This window comes from Tympanuchus pallidicinctus, unplaced genomic scaffold (genome assembly GCF_026119805.1).
Source record: "Tympanuchus pallidicinctus isolate F22 unplaced genomic scaffold, pur_lepc_1.0 scaffold5, whole genome shotgun sequence".
Classification (NCBI taxonomy): domain Eukaryota; kingdom Metazoa; phylum Chordata; class Aves; order Galliformes; family Phasianidae; genus Tympanuchus; species Tympanuchus pallidicinctus.
Genome location: NW_026294769.1, coordinates 30875151 through 30894251, shown reverse-complemented (window position 1 = coordinate 30894251; position 19101 = coordinate 30875151).

The following is a 19101-nucleotide window of genomic DNA, read 5'->3' as shown; positions in this document are numbered from 1 at the left end:
CTGTGCAATGTGGTACCTCACGAGCACGGTGCTTGGTGCACTCCAGAATTTCAGGGTTGAGTTAGTTGTCCATCTCTGAGCTCTGGGAGATCCTCAGCAGCAGGTGATCATCACTGGCTGGAGGCAGAGCAGGCTCCCCTCGTACCTGCACTTGTGGCCTGGCCCGTGGCCTCCCCTTCTCCTTTCCCTTTAGGGAGGCACAGGCTCTGCCTGGGTCCTTTGAGCAATGCTCTTGTGTAAATATATGCCATGGGCAAATTTCCAGCATTATAATACCCAACAAGGTCAGCTCTGTCTCTTTCCCAGGGCAGCCAGAAAAGCTGGCACAACACATTGAGGAAGATAGAAATGGCAGCGACCTTGGTGGGGCTGGGGCCTGTCTTGGCCATGGGCTGGGTGGGGGGAGGGAGATCAGCTTTGCTCCCTGCAAACCTCTGAGTTCATGGAGTCAGCACTGCTGATGCTTGTGTATGCTCGCCAGAAGCACTTCTTGAGGGGCTCTGAGGGCCTTAGGATTCTCAGAAGTGGCATAGGTAGCCCAACCCGGGCATGGATACCTAAGAGAGACGTCTGGAGAATGGTTTGTCTCCTTTGTCAATGAGGGTTGTATGTGGAGGAGGACCCCCTAAATCCTTGCCTTTATATTGGGATGGGAGGAAATTCAAGACCCATCTGGATGCCTTCCTGTGTGACCTGTGGTAAGGAACATGCAGGGGGTTGCACTTGATGATCTCAGGAGCGCCCTTCCAGCCCCTGTGATTCTATGATTCTGTGATTCTGTGAAATCCAGCCCTCATGAAGGACAAAAAATTTATCTACAGAATTGCCAAGGGTACAGCTAGCTGCTGCTTGGGGCAAGCCAGCCACTCAATGCTACTCTGAATTAACCGTAACTTGCCATATGCTTATCTTGTATAAACCATCTGATAGCTAAACATCGGTCTGAATGGGATGCCTTTTCCCCTCAGGAAAGTTTTGGCAGGAAATTTTTGTAAGCAGACAACCGAAATTAAATTAATGGGAAAGTGGTCCCCAAGCAAGAGAGGTCCAAAGTCTTCTGCCATCTCCACTCAAATGGACTAGCACCTTGGAGTAATAGTCTTCGTGTTGAGATCAGTGAGGTTGCAATAAAATACAGTTAAAGGCCAGAAAGGAAATTGAACAGTTCAAAGATATGGCAGTGTGGCAAAACAGAACAGCTCTGCTAGAATGACTTTTTGTGCATATTTGGTGTATCTGCAGTTCTTTTGTTTTGAATCTTGATGCACTGGTAATTCCCTCTTCCAAAGTTCAGATCAGTGGTTTAGTTCTAATTTACTGCAATGTCTGTTTTTTGTGCCAGATTTTCTGTCTGGGGGAAAAGTTAATGTTCAGATATGCACTGAGGGAAATTATAGTTTGCACACACACACACACGCACATATATAATGTATATGTATGAAAGCATACATATGTATGTTTATAGATAGAAGGATGTTTTGTTTTCCCCTGCAGGGATGTAATTTCAACTGGATCTAATAGGACATAATACATACGCTTAAACTGGAGCAGCTGCAAGAACATGCAGCAGAACTATTCTGCTGGCTGTTTTTGGAAACGCGTTAGCCATCTCCATTATACCAGCATGACTGCGTTCCTATGGGAACAAGCTTCCTCATAGCAAGAATCTTCTATAGTGAGAGCAGGTGATTCCTGGTTAAAAACTTAGGGTTTGGCACGGAACTTAATATTTTGTCAATATCAAATATTCTGCAATGCTTTGTCTAAACTCACTCATTTTCAAAACAAATTAGCTTTTTTTTTTTTTTCTTCAACTCTGTCAATGAGGCTAGATACAACAAGCCCTGTTAAAATTGTCATTAGGACTTGTTATTAGATCGGCAATAGTGAAAGCCTGTTTGCACCTTTGTAGCAACTATGATGTTGCTTGAAGAGCTGCAAGCAAGAGGCAGTTCCCTTTCTGAAGGGCACCATACTATAGCCATAAGGCTGCAGTAAGCTTTTTAGAACTAGCAGTGAATTAAAGTAGTAGCATTCATTGTGAGGGAGCCTATTAAAATCTGACTTTGTGTTATCATCTGCCTTAAATACATATCTTCTCTGAAGAAAGGTCTTGGATTGTATACTGTGAGAATATTACATTGTTGTAGTGTTACTTGCACCAGGAACGATGCTTTACAGGAAGGAACCCTAGAACTTTACAGTTCTCTCAAGAACGCCTTGGAAATAAAGAATTATAGGAGAAAAGAAACCATCATCCTGACTGATCAGTTAGACAATGAAGCAGTCGCTGTAGCTAGCTGAAAGCTTCTTTGAACCAGCGTTCTGAGCCTTCATACCTTGCACTGAAGCTGATCAAATGTATCTGCTTTATTTTTAACTCCAAACTGGTAGAACTGCCAGCAAAGTATCTTTGTGCACGTAAGTGATATGAAGGAGGCAGAACTTAATCTGCAGCTCTCTGCAAGCAGATAATGAATGAACATTGCTGGAAGTTGTAGCAAGGCTAGGACTCAAATTTCAAGGCAGGCTTGTAAGTTGTGGGGAGGTACGCAGTTAAACTAAGTCAGTAGCGCTGTGTATCAAGGGTATAGATGTAAACAAATGGAACAAAGATGTCAGAGTTGTATATCCTCTGGTCTTGTCCTTATCCCTCCTGTAATCACACATGCAACTCCTCTAGCTCAATTCTCAGTGCTGATTCATCTGTCTTACCTCTGCTGCCACAGTTGTGTCTTTCCTTGCTGAGGCTCTGGTCCTGGCTGCAGCTCCTCTTGTACCCTGGCTGTGGTGGGCCATCCACCCGATGAAGGCAAGGGTACCTGTGGCATTTATTTCTCTTGCTCTCCTCAGGGCAGATGATGGTGACTTCGCCCTGAAGAAGCACCTAAGGTGCATGAGACTCAGTGAACTTCACAGAATCACAGAATTGTAGGGGTTGGAAGGGACCTCTAGAGATCATCGAGACCAACCCCCAAACTTCAGGCACTTGTGGAAACCTCCAAGAAAACTGCTGGAGTAATGGTCTTTTTATCATACAGTATGACTTGGTGTTGAGGGCTTGGTGTTGAGAAACTGAAATATGTTTCAAGAGAGTCTGCTGTTTGCCCTGGTATATGCACTGCTGGTTCAGACCCCTTCAGCAGCTTACAAGCAGACCGAGAGTTGGAAATGTTGTCACTTCTCTCTATTTTTGTGCTTCAGAAGATAGAGGAATTTTAAACTGTGATGCCTAGCCAGCGTCTCAGTGGAGATACTGTTCTGATAACAAATGGTGAAGCATATACCTTACCCTTGGAAACAACTATTCGCAGTTGCTGTCTTTAGAACAGTCGTTCTAGCTCAAAGGAGAGCCATGCAGTAAAAACATGGGTGTGTTAATCTTTAGTGTGCTTGATAAGACGCAAATTTGTTTGCGTAGTCATCTGCTGGCCAACTAGAACAAGGTGGTTTGAGGGTTATGGTGCTTTTATTGCTCTATATGAAGTAAACTTGGATACGGAGGAAAACAATGGACCACAAAGGCTGTAAGAATAATAAATGAAGGTAGAGCCATTTCTTCTTGGAACTCCAAATGCTTAAACTTGGCAGGCATGAGTTTCTGAAGTGGATGTATATGGCAAAAGCAAGCAATGACAGTGCCTTCTAATAGGATACAAGCACTACAGAGCAGCAGAAGATAACAAAGAAGAAAAATTGGCTCACTTCTTCCAATGACCAGTGATGGCTCAAGAGGAGTGCAATTTCTATCCAAAGAGATGCTGCTTCCTTGGTTGCTGACTCTTAAATGAGGGTGAGGGACGGTAGATCCAGGCTGCACCCCTTCCAATCAAAAAGGTGCATGGCTTGCACCTGAGCTCCTCCTCACCTGGTGCTCAGGAATTGCTTCAGGCCCTGACTTGGCAATTCCACTGCAGGATGTTTTTAAAGGGCAGCGAGCCAAATGGTTTTAAGCCAAATGTGTGGCTATTTGGGGAAATATCTTGGAGAGTATCGATTGACTCTACCAAATGTCATTTTAATTGAGGGTGAATGTTTGCAGTTCTGCCTCAGTTTGGAGGCCTGCACCTGGTGCAGCAGGGCACTGCAACACTCAGTGTCAAGCAGGACAAGGGCTGGTCCTCTGAGAAGGGTTGGTAGCTCTCATAGAGGATCTTCCTTTCCCCTCCCTGCTCTGAGTGTTCTCTTGCAAGTGTTACGAAATGCAAATGCAACAGCACTGTGTGTGGGTGAAACCTAGAAAGCACAACTCCCCTAGAAGCTGGCTGCCAGTGAAGCGTCCCAGCCTCATTTGTTCTCAGGATAAATGCTGTCTTGAAGACTGTGCTGGTGTGCCCTGCTTTGTATAGGCAGATTCTTCTCCCCCTATGGCAGTGGCATGTGCAGCCCGTTCCATGCTCACTGCCCCGTGATGCAGCACCTGCCCCTAACCCCCAGCTGCCATCCCCTCACACAGCTCCATACCGTTCCCTCAGGCCCTGTCACTGTCACTGAGAGCAGAGCTCAGTGCTGACCCTCCGCTCCCTGTGAGGAGCTGTAAGCCACAGATGGAAGAGAGATGGCCTGAAGGAGGAGCAGGGCAGCCCTTTGCTGTGGATGCAGCAGAATGGTGCTAGGCCAGTTCTCTGGATGTAGGAAAGGCTGGCGCTCCACCTGCCCTCCACTCAAAGTTCTCCCCTGGAAGCAGATGCTGTCTCCAGTCTGGGAAGTGCTCTGTGCTCAGACTTTGCCTGCCTGCACGGTTGCTGATTTCAGCAAGGCTCTTTGAAGTCCATCAAAGCGGTCTTTAATGCCACGTGACCAACTTAAAGGCTTTTTTCTTTTCCATCAGCTTCGTGAGGAATAAAGCACATCTGAAGCAGGACATGGCAGTGCTTTCTCTTGTGCTGGAGGACAGGTGCTCTGGCAGGACAGACTGCCAGAGGAACATCATCTCTACTCTGACTCCTGACAGGAATGATGGAGCTGTTTTTCCTGTGAATTTCCAGCTAGGCTGTTCAAATAAACTCCATGAGAGCTTCTGCCTGGAAGCCATCATCCTGCCTCTGTATTTGCCTCCATTCAGTAAGCATCATTCTGTGATGCTCTTGGAGATCTCCTGCAGAGCTTTCCCCTGTGTGGCAGAAATTACCCTGTGCACCACCCGATAGAACTCTGGTACCTCCCATAATCACACAGAGCACTTGGAGGTGCCCTACCCCTCTGATAGTTACCTGAGTGCCACCCATCAGCTCTGTCACGGCCTTGAGTGAACTGGCTGATGCATTGCACACTGTGTCAATCTGTGTCAAAGTCAATAGGCAAGAGGGTAGGGTTTTTTTTTTTTTTTCTGGGTATATTTTTTGTTTGTGTTTTAATTTTTTTTTTTTTTTTTTTTTTTTTTTTTTGAGCCAAGTTCTAAAGTCCACGCTTAGGGCGTCACATGCTTAAATTTCCTTTAACTCTTGATAGAGAGAAAGAACTGAATCGCAACCTTATGGTCTGAGCACGAGCAAACAATCTGTGACAGTGAACACACACAGAGGAAAGAACAGTGATGATTCAAGGCAGCAGGATCCTCAACTTGAGATCATCATTTTCATGAAGGCAGGGGGCAACGGCTGGCTGTCACCCACAGGATTATATCTTTCTTCTGTTCCTGGAGTGACCTGAAATGAAACCTCTAATGCCAGCAGGGATAAATCCCAGGGCAGGGGAGGCTGGGATGTCTGTGCCCCGCTGGCCTTTCTGTGCCCATGCAGACAGCCTGAAGGAAGTTTCTGGAGCCTTTGTGTTCGTGCTTGTTGTGATGTTTTTGGTATTAGGTTCAGAACACGGGGATTGAAATTGTTGCCCCTGTGCTGCAGATCCCTCACCAAAACCATAGCTGAGGGTTTCCTGTCCTGCTGAAGATATAATAGAAAAGCTTTACAACACAGCACTTATTTCCAAGAGGTGTCTGTAGTTTGGTTGAAAAAAAAAACTGTTGGATTCTCAAGCTTATTTTATGTTGGATTTAAAAACGTGTGTTCTTCCAGGAACGCAACATGAATGAATGCGAGCTCTAAATTATGCTGTCCTTTCAATTAGAAATTTTCCACTGCCTATCATTCCAGGACAAATATTGATCAAACCGTCTGTGTATGTGTGTGTGTGAAGCATGGCCTGACACCCGGTGTGACCTTCCTCTCCTGTGCCTGATCACCAGTGGTGGCTTTAAGCTTCCTTTTGTATCAAAACCTTGTTTCATAACTGAACTCCCTGCTCTTTGGAACCTGAGTTTCTTCGTTTGTTTGCTCAGTGAGCTGAGATCTGTTGGGATATTTCTCTGTTTGATTTGGTTGTTAGCTTTGTTGCCGTCTGAAATGACCCACGGCTGCTTTGTTCAAGGCCATTTTTCTGGAAGGGTTTTGTTCTGCACAAGTTTGCGGGTCTCACCCGTGTGATTTCTGCTCCATTGTGTGCTGCTTGCCTGCTCAGGGCCATATTGTGTTTGCATGTGTGCTTTCAGCAGCTTTCAGCATCCACTGAGCATGGGAAAATGTCTTTCCACAGGGAGATTTCATCACTGAATTTTCGTATCTCTAAATCCCATAGAAAATTTTGTATATTTTGAGGTTACAAGAAATCAATTTTCACAAATCAAAGAATCATAGGCTGGCCTAGGTTGAAAGGGACCTTGAAGATCATCTTGCTCCAATTCCTGAATGCTCTTAAAAATATGAATGAAGGAGAGCGTTAGCCTTTCCCAGACCATACTGTTCTTGGAGCAGAAAAAAGACATATATTCCTGTCACAATGTAGCAAGTGTAGACTCTTCAAAGGATGGATTTGGTTCCCAGCAAATACTTTGCAGCAGTGCAATCTGCCTTTGCAGGGAGAGTCAGCACAAAGCCACCCTGTAGTCTCCATAGCATCGATGAACAGGGTGAATTTTATCCAGCAGGGCTCAGTCTTTTTAATAAAAGCACCAGTTGGTATCACAGAATCACAGAATGGCAGGGGTTGGAAGGGACCTTTTAGATCACTGAGTCCAAACCCCACTAAAGCAGATTCCTTATAGTCAGTCACACGGGTAGGCATCCAGACAGGTCTTGGATATCTCCATAGAAGGAGACTCCACAAGCTCTCTGAGCAGCCTGGTACAGTGCTCCATCACTCTGACAGTAACCGATTTCCTCCTTGTGTTAATATTGAACTTCCTGTGTTTCAGTTTATGCCCGTTGCCCCATGTTCTATTGCTGCACACCACCCTCATCAACTTGACTCTCACACTGCAGGTATTTATATATAGTTATGAGACCCCTCACAGTCTTCTCTTCTCCAGAAGAGTCCGAGATCTTTAGGTAACTTTAGGTGCTGCCGAGTTTTTAGGAAGTAGGGCTCATGTAGAGTGGTAAAGGGAGTCAGAATCACTGACTTGGCCGAAGTTGGAGAAATGCAGGGTGCAGCTGAGCAAAGGCATTTCAGTGAGTCACTTAGGAACACTCTTTTGGAGGAAAAGGATAAAAGTATTCCAATTTACATTGTAGTTAGAATCACAGAATCATTAAAGTTGGAAAAGACCACTAAGATCATCCAACCATCAGCCCATCCCCACCTTGCCCAGTGCCCACATCCTTCAGTGCCACAGTTCTTGAACATCTCCAGTGACAGTGACCACTACCTCCCTGAGCAGCTGTGCCACTGCATTCTGAGAAGAAATTTCTCCTAATATCCGACCTGAATTTCCTTTGGTTTGCTTTTCACAAACCCAGAGAGCAGTAGATAATTGTTCCTGTAGAGCCTAGAACCCCCTGGATTCTGCCCAGGGGAAAACAGAGGGTGGGAGCTGAGGCCCAGATGCATTTGTCTCTCATTCATGCCTTCACTAAAACTGCTAATGTGCAGGCCTCCAGCTCCCACCAAGGGCACACACACCCATGGGGCACACATGCTGCCTTCTGACCCCTGTAAGGAACGGTTACTTCTTCTCATGTTAAAGAAAAATACTCACACTGCTTTCTTCTGAGGTTATGGTTTGTACTTCTATATATAATGCATATACATATATAAAGTGTAAACACATGCACACACTATATATATGCACACTATATATATATCCCTCCCATCCCATTTCCTTCTCTTCTCACAAACCAAACGTTCCCAGTGAGAGGACGGCAAATTTCCATCACAAATGCTTTTCCCCTGACTGTTTTTTGTTTTCTAAGCCTGCGACATGAAAGCAGACATAATATTTTCATTTTGGTTCTCTATAAATAAACAGAAATCTCATTTCCAGAAAGTGTTAGTGGAGCAAGTCAAGTCCTGAGGCAGAAGAGCACCCTGGTTCTCTGCTGCTGAGCCCCGTTGTGTCCCTAGGGTCATGCTGGAACCCCCAAGGGGTTCACAGGGAAACATGGACTCTCTCAAATTAAAGTACAACAGCTTAGCCTGGATCTGCTGCCCTGCTCTGTCTCTTTGGCTTTAAATGACCACTGGGAATACAGGTCATTCTGTGGGAGAGATAGAGGTAAAGCCTAAAGCGAGGTGTTGGAGACAGTCTGTGCCTTCCCTGTGTCTTTTCCTTATGACAGTGGTTCTGTGGGCCTCCAAGCAGATTTGCTGCTTTTTCCATGGCAATCTTCTGGATGTAAAGATCGAGGCTTTCAGATTTAAATGCTGGTACCAGGGAAAAGGGGGGCTTATTCAGACTGTGGCCCTCAGTGAGTGCTGTGCTTGTGCATGGATGTGGAACAACTGCTGCATTTGGGTCACTGCACTGACCGCTCGCTGGAACAGGCATATTACCTCCACTTAGTGTCCTCGTACCAGCCCTGGAAATCTCTGCTGCAGGGATGTCTGCCTGTGAAATGAGCAGGACCACTGCTAGGAGCAGCTGGATCCTGAAAGTAGTGTTCTGGGCTGGGAATATACTGCTCCACCACTCCCATGGGGCTACTGCATTACTTACCCACTATTGCTGCATTATGGATTCGGGATCACTGTGTTGCTTCCAGGTTCAGCTGGACATGTCTTGTGCTGGTCAGTGGTGCCCAGCAGGCTGTGGCTCCTAGCAGTGCTGCAGGCAGCCCAGCCACACAGCCCAGCGTGCACCCATATGGTGCTTCAGGGTTTTAAAGGGAATTCTTAAGGATCTCAGGAATGTTAGACGGTTTGAAAGCTTTCTGCTTTCACAAGGTTTTTCCAGTTCTTGTTTATGGTTTAGATGCTCAAGCAAACAGATGCTCATTTAGAAACAGGTCAGAAGTCCCAGACTTGTAGGAGACGCTGTCTGCCTTGTTTTCCACTGTTTAGTACCCAAAGCTAAGCACGTAAACTGCAACCATGAGTAACCTGAGAGGTTCCCCTGCTCTGGGCACAGCTTCTCACTCAGGCTGAGATCCCTCGCAGCACAAGCAGTGGGACACCATCTGTGCACAAGCTGCAGAAACTTGTGCAAACATCACTGCTTGTTTAGAAGGTGAGGAGCTAAATGATTTATTAGTGTGTCAGCACTGAAGCTGAGAAGGTTCTTCTCAGGTTGGCTTTTATCACTGACACCTTATGGGGTCTTGCTTACTGGAAAATTCCTAGTAACTGGATAGGGGGAGGGAAGGAAGCGTGTGGCACAGCCATCTGAGCGGCATGGCCCCACTCTGATGACACTGAAAGGGACAAGTTGCTGCCACCACACTGGTTTCTTTATCTTATTTTTGCACCGGGGAAGGCCAGAGGCTGCCTGTGCATTGGCCAGAAGCATTATCCATCCCCCATGGCAGATGTGTGAGTAGCCACCAGCAGGGACCTCTGCCTCTCTGCAAGCATAGGCAGTGCAGCCCAGCATCCAGACGTGGAGCTCTGTCCTTGGTGAATGGGTAACACTGCTGTGCAACTCCAGTTATGAGACCAATTCTCACCCCTATATACTTCCCTTAATTTACAACCCTCAGTGATAGAACCACAGAATGGCTTGGGTTGGAAGGGTCCTCCAAGCCCACATGGTCCCACCCCGTGCCATGGGCAGGGCTGCCACCCAGCAGCTCAGCTGCCCAGGGCTCCATCCAACCTGGCTTTGAGCACCTCCAGGGATGGGGCACCACAGCTTACATGGGCAGCTGTGCCAGCGCCTCACGGCCTTCACAGTATTCTAGAACTCATTTCATATTTTGTGTACAGTTCTTAAATAATAGCAGAAATTTCTACATTTGGTCAGAGAGGCTGGAGTTTTAGCAATGTGACAACTGCATTGAGATCACAGCCATCAGCAGCATTATGGTAGTAAAAATGGGAAATTCTCTAAAAAAAGAGAAACGCAATTCTTAAATGCACACACATAACTAGTAAGAGATGGAGTGCAAAACAGCTGTCAGAAGGCCTTGAAAATCTTGAAATTTCATGTGTTGAGCATTTATCAAACCTCTAAGATAGAAAATTTCACACAGGCCACTAGTGAGCAATGAACGAGTCTGCAGAGGTAAAGGAGCTGTAGGTCTTTTATGATAAGGCTGGTTTCTGCCTTTCAAAAGAAGACCAGATCTGAAGAGCAGCAGATATTCTCTGTGTGGCCTGTGGGGTCAGCAGCCACAGAAATAACCACATTATTTAATTTTCCTTTCCAATATTTTTCCACTTGTATGATATATTCTTGGCTATTATATAGCATAAATATATAGAGAGAAGGTAGAGCTCAGCCTAAGTGGTAAAAACATGCAGAACAAAGAGGGAAGTGGGATTTGAAATGCAATCAGCCAATTTGAAATATTTGAAGCACCAGTTGTGTGATGGCTGAAGGAAAACCACTAGGTAATCCAGACAGTGCGTTTTGAAAGTGACTGCAGAACAGGCCATGGTCTAACAAAAAGATCTCCTCCATCCTTACATTAACATGCTTCTCAAAGCTCGGGAATCAGGATATTTTCTCTCCAAACTCCCTCAGCATGGTTTGCCCTCCGCCAGTGACCCAAGCTACAGCTAAGCTGTTTGCAACGGGATGTGGATTGCTTTCTGATTGCTTAACTTTGGCATGTTCCATGAGCATGCTGAGACTCTCACCCTTTGCAACAAAAACCCCTTTTGAAAGCACTTCAAAAGACTGAGTCCGGATTTGTGAGAGATATGGGAAATTGCTGAGGAAAATATCTTACCAAGGGGAAAGCAGACAAACGCTTGGCAGGCAAGCAGTAGTTTTGTTCCTGAAGAGGGATGTCAGTCTGGGATTTAGAAGAGCTGAGCAGAACTGGAAGAAATGTACAAGCTTCAAGGGGTACATTAGACACTAAATTATAATGGTTTGCTTAAAAATAACCTTGCACTTCACAGACAAAAAGCGTGCCGTAGAAGTATTTGAGAGCATCAGGATAAGTTCTTGATCCATCAGACAAACCCACTGTAACATGTGGCTCAGCGGGCAGAAGGGGGCTGTAAGAAAGAAGGGAACAGACTCTTCAGCATGTCTGTTGTGACAGGACAAGGGGAAATGTTTTCCAACCATAAGAGGGGAGATTTAGACAGGATATAAGGAATGAGTGTTTTACAAAAAAGGTGGTGAGGCACTAAAATAGGTTGCCCAGAAAGGCGATAGAAGCTCCGTCCCTTATAGGCACTCAAGGTCAGGCTGGACAGGGCTCTGAGCAACCTTATCTGCTGTAGGTGTCCCTGTTCGTTGCAGGGCAGTTGGACCAGATGGCCTTTAAGGGTCCCTTCCAACTATGATTCTATGACTTTAAGTCACTATGTGCACAGGGCTTTGCTCATCCTCCTGTGGATCCTGAAGGTTCCATGTGTGCCAGGAGCAGCTTGATTGAGTTGGATGAGTGCTAGTGGGCTTTGGCTGGGATCCTGCCCAGTTTCCCTTCTGGGCTCTCCATTTGTGAGTGAGCAGTGAAGGGGGTCCTAGCACTCTCCTTGTGGAAAGCAGGATGGTACAACTTGGTAGCAAATAGGATGACAAAAATGAAGTGTCTCCCGGCTTTGGGGAGACTCCTGCAAATCTCATCATTGCACAATGAAAGCAGTTCTCTCCACCAGAATGACTCAGTGTTTACTGCTGCTCAGGGGTCTCTATTGGTGCAAAAAGTGCAAACACAGATTATGGGGACATGGGTGAGAGCCCCTCCTGTAAGTCATGTCAAGGTTACATATTCATTTGGAATTATCATTCGTAGTCTCTTGGTAATAAATGCCTTATGTTTTAGTGTTCATTTTCTCATGTCTTTCCCAGTTCAATCCTAGGATAAATAGATTCTGAACAAATTTTCGTCTGAGAGAGCCCAGAATCCACTTTTACGTATACTGAATTGAAAGTACTTTTCTTCACAAAGGGAAATGTATTTCCTAAAACATTGTTTCAGTGCTATTTCACATTTGCTTTAATATAAATCCCTTTATAAATGACCGCTTTTCTGTGGAGAAATCATAAATGCAGTGATTTCAAACAGCCAGCATAGCCAGGAGACCATCAGCACCATATGCAAGCATATACTTGTCTTTTAAAAGCACTGATCACATTTAATGAATTATGAGATCTGGCTGTACGTAATGCTGTGTCAGAACAGTGTGGATGTTAACACCTTGGCAGAGGTCACACGGGAGCCTTCCCTGCTCATCCTGATGGAGGAAGGCAGCCCTGATGGTGTGAGCTCTCGGGTCCCGGGGGCTGGAAATGCAGCAGTGAGACACACAGGCCATTCTTCCTCTGGAATGCAGAATGCCTTTCAAACCTCACAAGATAACACCTGGTGTCACTACTGACACAAGGAAGCTGAGGAGTAAGATGTCTTTTTTGCCACCCCTGCCTCTCTGAGACAAGCAGCTCATTCCCATGGGTTTGAGAAGAACGCTTGTATTTCTGATAGCTTGATGTGCTTCCCTGTTACAGAACAAGAGAGAAGCAGGGGGAAGAATGGCTAAAAGCCTAATCTTCTTTTCTTTTTATACTTGTTTTTCTTCTTAAGTGTCAAATTATTAGGACTGAATTTCAAGAGTTCTCTTGCTTTGTCTGAATGATTTGCTAAGCAGTTAACAATTCATTACTAATTAACAGATAGTATTTGGCAAGCCGGAGAGCTGAAAAGTATTAATTCAATTGATACCCAGCAAGCACCATGCATGCAAAGAGCAGAGTGATTTCAGAGAGGAGTGTCACAATGAATTTGAATTTTTTGCCTTCTAATCCGACAGCAATTATATAAATTTAATTACATTAGCACAGAGTGAAATACTTCAGCAAGTTTAATATTTCAAACCCATTTCTTTTAGACGTAAGTTTGTGGAAAATGTTGCCTTTTTGTTCCAAATCAGCATGGTGATACAATTTGAGACACGGGATGTTTCCCTGGAATGGAAATAGTCCATCACATTTCTGATTTGTAAGGATCAGTGTCTTGGCTCTTATGATACCCATCCTTACACGTGCGACGGAGTACCTGTCTTTTTGCAAACTGACTGAGGTAAAAGAAAATCTGAATTAAAATAATTGCCTCTTCTAGACCATCTGCTCAACGTTAAAAGAACATCAACTCATTATCTGATATGCATTATCCGAGATAATGTTAGCAGTTTTTTTATTTTACGCTTCTTTTCAGTTGCAACTCAAATTCCCAAGCTCTCCCAAATGGTGAGTCATTAGGAATGTCATTTCAAAGACTGTATTTAATCTCTTCATCTTTTCCCACAACTGATTTACCCAAGGGCACAAGTACAGCACACGTAGCAGATTCCCAAAGGTCCAAAAACCGTGATTTCTTTCTTCTCTAGCCTTATTTTCTCTCACTTTATTTAAAACCATTCTAAAAAGACTCACTGAGTTGGTAATTTTAACTGTGAGGTAATGGGTGGCTTTTATCACCACAGAAATGTTATCTGATTTGAATTTTGTCTCCCCCACTTCTTCTTTCAAACATCCAACCCCCCAGCACTGTCTCCTGGCTATTTCTACTGTCCTTTGAGTACAGGTATATAAAGTTCTTCCCCAGCACCGTGTCATTTTTAAGGCCTTCTGCCTGTGAACCCATTGGCTAAGTGCAGGCAACATTAATTAAGGTATTAACTCACTAAAAATGAAATTCATTCAAAATAGTTATTCAAATTGGTGCTGAATTTTAAGCATAAAACCAAACCAAATCAGAACAAAAATTTGATTTCTATTCCTAAGTTCAAAATCCTTTGTAAAAACAACAGGGATGCTTCCTGCGAACTACTCATATATAAGCAAAGGTGATCTCGTGTTTCCACATTGCATTAGAAGTGCTATTATTTCTTGTACAGCAGTTGAAATGAACTAGTATGTTTCATCACCACTGCTCAGCCTCGTTTGTGGCTCCAGCTGGAAGGCCAACGAGAACCTTCCAAGGGCACCCAGTCTCCAGCTGTCCTTCTCGTGGTTCCTGCCAGCAGGGCTGTCTCCCGCTTATCGGAGTGCGAGACAGAGCTGTTCTTCCACCCTTGCAGTCAATCCATGCCTCTTGGCAGTGGTTAGGTCCTGCCACTGGGACGCAGACACAGTGGATGCCCTGTCCTTGGACACACACAGGGTTGGGCTGGATGTGGCTCTGAGCACCTAGTGTGGCTGTAGGTGTCCCTGTTCATTGCAGGGGAGTTGGACGAGATTACCTTTAAGGGCCCTTCCAACTCAGACAATTCTATGATTCTATACTGTACCTAAACAGTGTGCCCAGGGAGGCCAATGTCTTGCCATGTGTCAGTTCCAGTGCTAGTGTAGACGGAAGGGCAACCTTCTGTACTAAAGAGTGGGAGAAAGAAGATGCAATTGTAACTCAGGAAAAATGTATCAAAATGACTACCAAGGGAAGATTCATCCACATGCATAGCACCCATCATTTCAAACTTAACGGTCAGACATATTTTTATGCCAAATACTTCACCTAAGACACAGCACTCACAAAGCTGTGAAGTTTAACCCAAGCTGTGCTGACACTGCACTTCGCAATCCCTAATGTAACTAATTCACAGAAGACGTCACTGTTTATTGTGTCTACAGCACATCATTTTTCCATGTACTGGAGGCATACAGGAGCACAAACTGACCTTCAAGATTGCAAGCAAAGCACAGACTTGTGAGAAAAATGCTTGACATCTCAGGTTTTAACTAATGAAACTAATCTAATGAAGTGCTAGAGGATGTTCAGGCTGGATATTAGGAACAATTTTTTCTCAGAAAGTGGTGATGCAGTGGCACAGGCTGCCCAGGGAGGTGCTGCAGTCACTGTCGCTGGAGGTGTTCAAGAACCGTGTGGATGAGGCACTGAGGGACGTGGCCAGTGGGCACGGTGGGGATGGGTAATAGTTGGACTAGTTGATCTTAGTGGGTGTTTCCAGCCTTCATGATTCTATTGGCTTGGTCCATCTTTCACCAAGTGGAGCTTTATGCTTACATCTGCCTCATCTTGCACTTCCTTTGGCAAGTGTTCATACTCAGACAAAGAAAAGGCTCTTTCAAATTTTATGCTCAGTCTGTGAAGGGACCAACACAAAGATTGAATCTGCTCAGAATGAGCAGTCTTTCTGCACTAACACGTGGAAGAAAACATCAGTAGTTCTTTCTTCCACATTTTCCACAGCTAATTTATTTAAGCACAGCAAAGCCCTTGCTTTGAGGATGGAGATGACAAGACTAGGCTGATTTTAGCATAGATTGTTTCTAAACAAGGAGTCCACTGGTAGCCCGGTATCAACAACAAGCACATCACTGATCTTTTCCCTCTGCTATTCCTCCATCTGTATTTTTGTTCTCTTGTACTGTTTTTTGACAGAATTCTTCATTCATCAGCAGACAGACATTGTCTTCCTCCTGCTTCATTAGGGACCAGCCATTCATCCTTTCTATTTGAGAAGAGCATAGTTCAAAAGCGCAACTAATTAAAAGCAGCTAATGACCGGGATGGCCTCACAGGCAGTGCAATAGCTTGCCTGCAGACATTTTAACAACACCTGATGCCTGCACTCCAAGCAGCCCTAGGAAGAGTTTATGATCCATGACCTCCTTTTGGGGTTAGTATCTGCGGATCAGGCATATGGCACTCTGGACGTGCTGAACTCATCACTTTGCCATCTTTGTGCTTTTGGGAGAGGCAGTAGGTCACCAGCTTGAAAGCTGTACCATCATTAGGCCAATGCCAGTGCCTTAGCATCTCAAACTTAATACATGCAAGCAGTCATTAACGATACAGAGATGATGTCTGTGCTCCAGCGCTAGCACAAGGGCTGCTGGAACTGCTGAGTGCTACCTGGGATCTAAATTAAGAGAAGCTGACTTTCTTGAAATGGGTTGAAGTGATTCCTGAGAGGGCGTCATTCCTGATGGTTGGCTTTACAACACTGGCTTTTTTGGGACTGCTATCATGATGTTCTTACCAATAGAAGTGAGGTGAGGTTACCTATGTGAACATCAAGTCTTCAGCTCCTCCTAACCATGGCAAATCAAGTAACATTACATATCCACATTTTCATTTAAATGATGATCAAATCCTAACATTAACTACCATACTTTCCCCCTTATTTCTTAAAATGGGAAGGGTAACACGTACGTAAGTCTGAATCCTAAGATGCTACCACAGACTACGTGAGGAAACTAGAAGACACTTGAGGCTGTACCAGAAAGTGCAGGTCAGACCCAAAGGGCACTGCTACTCAGAGGTTCCCATTTAGATACTTATGCTTACTTTAAGTCAGTCCACTCCTGCCACCTTTACCTCATCTTGAGTATTGGCTTCAAATCAGAAAACATACGAAAAAAACTTAGCTCGTGAATGCAGTATTTAGTCAACCATCCCAGCTTCCTCCAGACATTAATCCACTTCATTTTACCTTTTGTCTGGAGTTTTCTTTCTTCTTCAGTACTCACAGATGTGGAGAAAACCAGCCCAAAGAACGCATAGTCCACTTCTGCAATCACAAAGCGCTGCCATTGCCATAAAGGTGGCCAGTGCTACTTCTGAACATAACAGGTTGTGTATGCATGTAACTGAGGTAAGCTGGGATTAGAAATTGCTATTAGAAAGTACTGCAAATAGCTGAAGTGGCATTTCTAAAATTAGATTTCAGTCAGCTTTTGCTCAAGTTGCTCAAGTTCCTGGTATTTAGGAATTCCTCTCTTTGAAAGGGAAAGCATAGTGTATCTCGACTATTGTTTGTATTCTTGTTTCTAGATGCTGAAATATGTGGGTTGTTTGGTGTTTTTGTTTTTTTTTTTGTGTGTGTGTGTGTGTGTGTGTGTGTGTGTGTTTTAAGGGCAACTGATGTCTTAAAATACCAGCTAACCAAAGTGGAAATAGTAGTTTTTACATCCTTCTTGAAGTAAACACAGTTCCTTACTGTCCTCTAGTGGAGTAGTACAATCTTCACAAACACCAAAGGACTTTCAAAGAAAAAAAGTTGTTAATAAAATATTCATTTGATTGTATGTGGTGCACTCTTCTGTACCCCAAACCTCTGCAAACTGCCTTTTGTACTGAAATGCTAATGCTCTTTGAAGTAAATAAAGCTTACTGAACAGCCATCTAAACACTGGTACACTTCAACAAGCTTTACTGCTTTATGTCTGCAGACACAGAAAACGTATCGTGCTTTTACTGACACAACTCTTAAGCTATTGCAAGGCTGGCAGATACAGATCAAAAGATAGAGCACACCACATTTTCAAGGGGGACTGGCATCTCAGGTCGCAAGAGGCTCTAGCAAATACACTGGAATTTTAGCAGTATCAACAGTGCAATGTGAACCTAAGTATAGCCATGCTGATGGATACATACCAAGGTAGACACTTCCCCAAGGATACTCTCTTAGTTTCCTGTAACCCAAGCTCAAGGAATGCCTGAGGCAACAGTATTATCTTTAGCGCACACCATCCTTGATGACTTCGTCCCACCTTTCTCTTTTTAACCTGCCCAAACTGTGTGTATCCTTAATACACTGCAGCAGTTCCATAGTACCCTACATTCAATTGGCTATGCAGGGAAATGCTCCTTCCCACTTGTAATGAAACCTTTTACCTGATGCCCCTTAAGAACAACCTTTCCTATTACAACTCTTGACTTCGCTGGCATCTATTATATCCCTTTTTTGGTGTCTCCCCTTCAGATACGTTGCAAATTCTATCCTCTCCCTTTCTTTCCTAGTTACACTGTTGTCCCCTGACAGCAAATTGTCACCTTTCTACTTGGCCTTCCAGCCCTTCTCAAACACTTACAGTTAGGCTGAGCATAACAGATCCCAGCAGAATTCCATTATAACTTCCTATCGCCGTGGTGACTTCACAGAATTGTAGGGGTTGGAAGGGACCTCCAGAGATCATTGAGTCCAACCCCCCTGCCAAAGCAGGTTCCCTACAGCAGGTCGCACAGGCAGGCATCCAGGCAGGTCTTGGACATCTCCAGAGAAGGAGACTCCACCACCTCCCTGGGCAGCCTGTTCCAGTGCTCCGTCACCTCACTGTAAAGAAGTTCTTGCACACATTTGTGCAGAACTTCCTATGCTGCAGTTTCCAGCCGTTTCCCCTTGTCCTGTCTCCACTCACCACTGAAAACAGTCTGGCCTCGCCATTCTGCCCCCCACACCTTAGATATTTATAGACCTGGATCAGATCTCCTGTCAGTCTTCTTTTCTCAAGGCTGAACAGACCCAGATCACTCAGCCTTTCTTCATAGGAGAGATGCTCCAGGCCCTTCACCATCTTTGTGGCCCTCCGCTGGACTCTTTCCAAGAGTCCACCAGGACACCCAGGTCCCTCTCCGCAGAGCTCCTCTCCAGCAGCTCATCCCCCAACCTGTACTGGTGCATGCAATTATTCCTCCCCAGATGCAAGACTCTACACTTGCTTTTGTTAAACCTCATCTGTTTTTTTTTTTGCCCAGCTCTCCAGCCTGTCCAGGTTGTTCTGAATGGCAGCACAGCCTTTAGGCATGTCAGCCAAAAGACTTGATATACCTTCAAACAGGGACAATCTATGAGATAAGTTTCCCTTTTAGATCGTGACAAATTGGATCTGCTAGGAGCTGAACCTTGTTTTGATACTTTCAATGAGTCTAAAAGACAACTAGAATGACTCATCTTTCAAAGACAGTTGACTCTACATTTATCCCTACTTCTCATTAGGTTGTGGTGGTTGCTTTTTTTTCCCCTCAA